The following is a 7,326-nucleotide window of genomic DNA, read 5'->3' on the forward strand; positions in this document are numbered from 1 at the left end:
TTGTTGAACTTTAAATATGTTTGCCAGTCCGTGGGTATGAAATGTTTATTATTATGTTATTGTAATTTACATTTCCTGATTCCTAATGAGGTTGAGTATCTTTTCATAAGTTTATTGGCCTTGCAGGTTTCCTCTCCTATGAGATGGCTATTCATGTACTTTGTTCATTTTTCCTTTGGGTTGCTTCTTTTTACTGATTAAAATATATATATATATATATATATATATATATATATATATATATACATGCATTAAAAAATACATATTCATTGTTTTGTTAAGTGTGTTGCATACATCTCTCAGTCTGTAGCTTGCTTTTTCACTTTGGTTGAAGAGAGGATTTTTTGTTTTGTTTTTGTTTTTGTGTTACTGTGGTCACATGTATCAGTCATTCCCTTTATGGTCTTATGCTTTTTTATGTTTTAATTAAGAAACTCTTCCCTAATTGGTGGTCATAAAGATCATCTCCTATATTTCTACAAATTTAAAAAATTTTACTCATAACACTAGCTTTCTAATGGACTTGCATGCCTGTGGTATGAAGTAAGCATCTAATTTTCTTTTGTTTTCCACATGGATAGCCGATTGCACCAGCATTCTTTGTTGCAAATTCTACCTTTTTCCTTGTGATTGTAATGCCACCTCTGTCCTATGTCAAGCTTTCATTTCGGTATGGTTCTGTTCTGGGCTTGCTGATCTGTTCCACTGGTCATTTCCTCTGTATGTCAAAGCCATAGTGTCTTAATTTAAATTATAATAAACTCTTAGTAGCTAGCAATAGCTAGGAGCCTCCCTCCCTCTGACCTGTTTGTTCCTCTTCAGGAATATCTTGGCTACCCTTGGCCCTTTGAGTCATGTGAAAAACTCTGTTGGGATTTGGGTTTTTATTAAATATATTGTTTAATTTGGGGGAGAATTGAAATTATTTTGACATTAATGCTTCCTATAAAAAAATTTTTTTTTTATCCATAAATATGGTATATTGCTCATTTATTTAGATCTTCCTTTGTGTCTTTCAATAATGTTTTGTAACTTTCTGCATAAAGGCCTTGCACATATTTCTTCGTTTCTTTTTGGTTCATTGTTCTTATGGTTATTTTTAAAACTACATTTTCTAATTGCTGCTGGAGTGTGAGAACAAAATTAATTTTTTTAACATTGATCATGTACCCTACAACTTTGCTGAATCCACTTTTTAGTTCTAATAGTTTGTTGTAGATCATTTTAGATTTTCTGGATAGATAATCATAAGATACTCAAATGATGATAGCTTTGTTTTATTCTTTCCAGCTTACTCTTCTTCCCTTATTGCACTAGCTAGGGGCAGAATAGCAGGCATCTTTATCTTGTTCCTAACTTCAAGGGAAATGCTTTAAAATTTTCACAGCCTAGTGTGTTTTTGTTAGGCGTATAATGGATAACTTTAAAAATCACAGTAAGAACTTCTATTTGTATTTGATAAGAACTTCTGTTTTTGTTTTTTTTTTTTTCTGTTTGTATATATATGTGCTTTTAATCATTAATGGGTATTTAATTGTATGATTTTTCTGCATATGTTGACACTTAGGAGTTTTATACTTTGTTAATGTGGCGAATGACATTTATAGATTTTCTAATATTAAGTTATCCTTGCATTGCTGCGGGGGGGAACAAACCCCAACTTGGTCAGTTTTTAAAAACTGCATTGCTAATTTGGTTTTGTTGAACTTTACTCAGGACTGTTACATTTACGCTTATTAGTGACTGATTTATAATCTTTATTTCTTGTACTGTCCTTGTGTGATTTTGATATCAAGATTTAAATCATCTCAAAATGAATAGAGCAGCATTTCCTCTTTTTCTGTTTTCTGGAATAACTTGTGTAGGGTTGGGATTTTTTTTGAGTATTTGATAAAATTTATCTGGGCTTTTTTTGGTGGGGGAAGGCAAAGGGAGGGGGTACATTTTAAACTCTAGTGACTGAAAGTCCCTTCAGGTTTTCTGTTTCATCTTAAATCAACTGTAATAAATTATCTTTTTCAGGATGTTTTCTGTTTCTTCTAAATTTTCAAATAATTGCAACAAATGTTTCATATTGTCCTCTGATTTAAAAAAATCTCTATTGTGCCCATAATTATGTTTAATTTTTTATTCTAGTGTTTTTTATTTGTGCCTTTTAACTTTTTTACAATCAGTTTTTACCAGTCTTTGCAGCACATGTTCATTGTCATTCATTTCTACATCTTTCCTAAAATGATTTCTTATTGAACAAATACATTATTTAGAAGTGCCATTAAAAATTTGAAACATAATTTTTTCAGGAATTTCTATTAGTGATTTGTAATTTAATTACATTTTAACCAGAAAACATGATTTGCGTGATATTAATTCTAAGATATTTGTTGAGATTTATTTTGTGGCCTCATATATGATCAATTTTTATAGATGATGTGTGCTGGAAAGAATGTATATTTTCTAATTGCAGGGTGCAAAGTTCTGCATGTGCCCATTAGATTAAGCTTGCAATTACATTGTTCAACTCCTCTATATCCTAATTTTTTGCCTGCTCCATCAATCATTGAGAAAACTGAGCTAAAATTTCCTATTGGTGATGGGGTTCTACATTTTTCTTGTGAATTTTGTCAACTTTACTTTTGCCTATTTTGAGGCTCATCAAATTTAAATTCTTATGCTTTCCCAGTGAACTGTTCCTTTCTATCATATTTTTTGTGATACTCATTTTTAATTACCCTTTTTTTAGAGTTTATTTTGTCTGATGATAATGTAGTTACACCAGCTTTCTTTTGGTTGGTTTTTGCATAGCATTTTTTGTGTTCTTTTAAATCTTTCTATGCCTTATGCTTTAGGTATGTATCAACTGAATATTGTTTACCTTACTTCCAGACATAAGTAAAATACAACTTCCAGTTGAAACTTTCATTTCGGTACTGTTTTGATTTGTTTTACACCTGACCTTTTTGATCAATGTAGTTTAATACGAACCTGTTTGCTGTTCTTCCTTTTCCAGTAAGCTTTTCCTGATAAGAAAAGAAATCACATGCACACATAGGAGAAAAAAGTACTCAATTACTCTGTATAAAAGAAGATGTTACTGCTTTATCCTGCCTGTTCATTTTCTGGTATTAGAGGAAGGATCCTAATTTTCAAGGTTTTTTTTTTTTTTTTTAAGCCTGAAATTATTGTAACTGTAGAGAAGTAAAAGCAGGAAGTTAGATCTGCTTCTTGATGCGAGTTTTACAAACTTCATTGAGAAAAAAAAAATTTTTTTTTTTTTTGGCAAATTAGGGAGCCTGGTTTCAATTCTGTCTTTTAACGTGAATTAGTTTCCTAGGTTGCCCTTTCTGAGAAGTAGAACTGATTGGCATGCCTTCATAAGCTTCTGCTGCAATGGCAACTCCTCAGCTGTTCTTAGGGTAAGGAAGGTCTCGTGGAGGCTTCTTGGGACTTTTTGGGAGAGTCAGAGACCATCCTTTCATGACCAGTTATCAGACATGCCTGTGAATATTGCACCTCCTGGACATACCTTCCCAGAGATTTCATACGAACTTGACTTCCTCTTTCCCTGTACTGAAACCACGGTTCATGGGATTCTAATAAACAAGAGTAACAAGTTCTTAACTGGGCGGAGAGAGCCCCACCGCAGTATCATAGTTTTACCCACCATCTTTCTGACTTACCTTTGTGTGGTTATTGGTTACATCATGTGTTTAGGTCCTATATAAAGGACATATAAAATTTTAAAAGTAAAGATAGAATCTGCAATAACGGGCTCAAACATACACTACTATTGAGAGGATGGTGCAGGACCGGGCAATGTTTCATTCTGTTACACATAAGGTCACTATGAGTTGGAGCCGACTCAGTTGGTACCTAACAACAACAATAAAGACAGCATCAGATGAACTCCAAAGCTTTTTCAGCACAAAGGTTCTCTGACTCTAAAGTCCTTCCTTTTTTCTAAGAGATTACAATCAGAACTGAAGCAACAACTACAGAGGTATGTTTAAGGTATGTCCAACTCAGTCCTTTCACTCAGAGGAGAGTTAATATCCACAAGCGATGATTCACTTCCACTAACTGCCCAAAAATGGAAGCTTTGTGAATAGCTATTTCATCTGGTGATTTATCTCTCCATCTGTGATTCAGAAAGGGCAGAAATGAGCAGTTCTCGTCAGTAAATGCTTACAAATTTGTGTCAGCTGATTGTGGTTCTGTGTATGTACCATATATAAAGTTTTAAAGCATTCAAAAACAAACAAAAAAATCCATTGCCATCGAGTTGATTCTGACTTTTAGCAACCCTAAAGAACAGAGTAGAACTGGCCCATGGGGTTTCCAAGGAGTGGCTGGGGGATTTGAACTGCCAACCTTTTGGTTAGCAGCTGAGCTCTTAACCACTGTGCCACCAGGGCTCTTTTAAAACATTAGACGATAGCAAAGTCATACAGTGCTAAAATGACTTAATTTTGTTTGATGATTCACAAGGCACTTCAGCATATTTCAAGCCTCAGGTCATCATCAGGTATATAAAATACTGGTCAAGACACAGTTCTCTGGCTGACAGCCCGCTGGGCATATCTGCTCCCATCAGGCACACGGAAGAGTGACCTGTGGGCAGTGAACTGGGAGACAGTTTGCAGTCCAAGCACTAGTGCCAAAGATTGATCTCAGGGCACCTACAAACTTATACTTTGTGGCATCACTAAGGATTCCCTGGGGTCTACATGGCACTTTATTTTCCACTGGTTGCTGTTGTTTCAAGGAGCCCTGGTGGCACAGTGGTTAAGTGCTCAGCTGCTAACTGAAAGGTTGGCAATTGAACCCACCAGCCGTTCCATGGGAGAAAGATGTGGCAGCCTGCTTTTGTAAAGATCACAGCCTTGGAAACCCTATGGGACAGTTCTACTCTGCCCTGTAAGATTGCTATGAGTTGGAATTGACTCACGGGCAACAGGTGTTGTTAGTTCAAGACTGGTAGGTTCCAGGTATGAGAAATGAATCTTAAGTTTCCTGGGGATCTTCTCCTATTAGCTTTGGGAAACAGTATAGTTTACTGAAAAACAGCATTGAATTGGGAGTCAGGAGATCTGGCTATAGTCTCCTATTATCAGTGTATTTGTCAGAGTAAAGAGCACTAGTTGCTCTAATAAACAACCTCAGAATTTCAGCGGCTTACACGATAAAAGTTTATTTCTCATACATGTCAGAGTTGACTCAGGTGTTCAGTAGGCTGCCTTCGCAGGTGAGTGGATGATTTCAGCTCTCTCTATCTTGTGGTGCTGTCTTCTAGGGATTTCTTGCAGTCTTCTGCTGGATTATCTGCATTTAGCTGGCTGATGAAGACAGCGCATGGAGGACCATATGGGACCTTTTAAAGCCAGACTGAGCACTGGATAGATCACTTCTGCTCACATTCCACTGGTCGGAATCCAACACATGATCCCAACCTAATTGCAAAGGAAGCTAGGAAATGTCATCTTTCTTGGGAACAGAAAACGGAACTGATGAGCATCTATCCAGTTTCTGCCAGAGCCTTAACCAGCTCTTCAAGCTTGGACTTAAACCATTTCTGACCCTATTTCCTTCTTTGTAAAGTGAGGAAGACAGACTAAATACTCTGTAAGGGACTTTCCAAGTCTGACCATCTCAGTTCTGTGATTCTGTCAAAACCCTGGCAGGGCTCTGGAAGCACTTAGCTTGGTGGTGGTTTCTTTCAGCCCAAGAGGGAAGAAGAAGGATTAGTGTTAGCCCAAGGATTCTCTAGCCTAAACCTGCAGCCTCCAGGAAGTTATTCATTTCCAGGAGTTCCCAAGAATCAAGATGACTACCCAGGGTGTAGAATCACCCTAGGTCATGGTGCTAGCACCCCGTTTCCGGTACTAATGTGGCCATGACACTTCCCCCTAATCTTCTGATTCTCATGCTATGAAAAGCAGTGACCCCTTGGGCTCCTCCCTAAAATGCTTAAGGACCAACAGAGAGAAGCCAAAGCCATGTACAGCCCCTGGCCCCATATAATCTGCAAGAGGGCTTCACAAAAGGCTAGGCTGTTTCAGAGTGATTGTGTTCACAAGTTATCTTCTTTTCTGTTTCAATGATTTGTAATTTGTTTCCTCTTTTAGTATCTGATACGCCATTGGGTTTAGACTCCACAAGGTCAGAGATCATGTCTGATTTACAGCTGTATCCCCAGGGCTTATAATAATGCCTGGCATAAAATAAATATTTTTTGAATGAATGAATATTACTTTAAAATATTTTTATTTAGACTAAGTTCAGGGCAATAGAATTTCTTGGGGGAAAATGTTTTAGAAATACATACACATATTCACCTACTCAGTAATTAGCTAAGTCTACCCTGTGGACGCCAGAGATTTCAGAACAATGAGAAAGACTGTCCCTCATGGCCTAGCCTAACCTTGACACAGAAGGGTTAGAACTGAGGGTACAGGTGATGTTCCCCCAAGCCAGAAAGGACCTGCTGTTTGCATTCGGTAGGCACCAAACTGTACCTTACATGGAACAGTGGTCGTTTTCATGATATGAGCAAGCTTCTCTAAACCAGTAAGTGTACATGTCTTTTTTAATCCCTTGGAGTATAGGAATTAGCTTTATTTCTTATGTGAGTCTCTCAGAGAGAAAATTCGGACGTCCTGAAGCTCTTATTGTCCCTGAAGAAAAGGTGTGATTGATTGTTCCTTAGCTTATGCTTTTGGTTTCACTATGATCATCGTCGCTTTGAGACATCTGGTTTCCTTAGCTCACCACCCCACCTTACAAATTAAGCCCAACTTGGCAGATAAATCTGCAGCAAAAAGGAGCAGAGATATCAAATAATAGATGTCAAGACGCTGGTGCAGAGTTGCCACTCCAATGGCCCTGACATAGTTGTTTTTATCATTATTAGTATCTTCTAATATTAGTAACTGCCACTTGTTAAGACCTCGTTTGTTGTTGTTAGGTGCCGTCCAGTTGGTTTCAATTCACAGCAACCCTATGTAGAACAGAACAAAACACTGCCCAGTCCTGCACCATCCTCACAATCATTGTTATGCTTGAGCCCATTGTTGCAGCCACTGTGTCAGTCCATCTCATTGAGGGTCTTGCTTCCGCTTTTACACTGACCTTCTACTTCACCAAGGGTGATGTTCTTCTCCAGGGACTGATCTCTCCTGATAACAAGTCCAAAGCATGTGAGATGTAGTCTCGCCATCTTTGCTTCTCAGATTTGTTCGTTCTTCCAAGACAGATTTGTTCGTTCTTTGGCAGTCCATGGTATATTCAATATTCTTTGCCAATGCCATGAGTCAACGTCATCAGTTTTTC

This window comes from Elephas maximus, chromosome 3 (genome assembly GCF_024166365.1).
Source record: "Elephas maximus indicus isolate mEleMax1 chromosome 3, mEleMax1 primary haplotype, whole genome shotgun sequence".
In the NCBI taxonomy this organism is placed as follows: Eukaryota; Metazoa; Chordata; class Mammalia; order Proboscidea; family Elephantidae; genus Elephas; species Elephas maximus.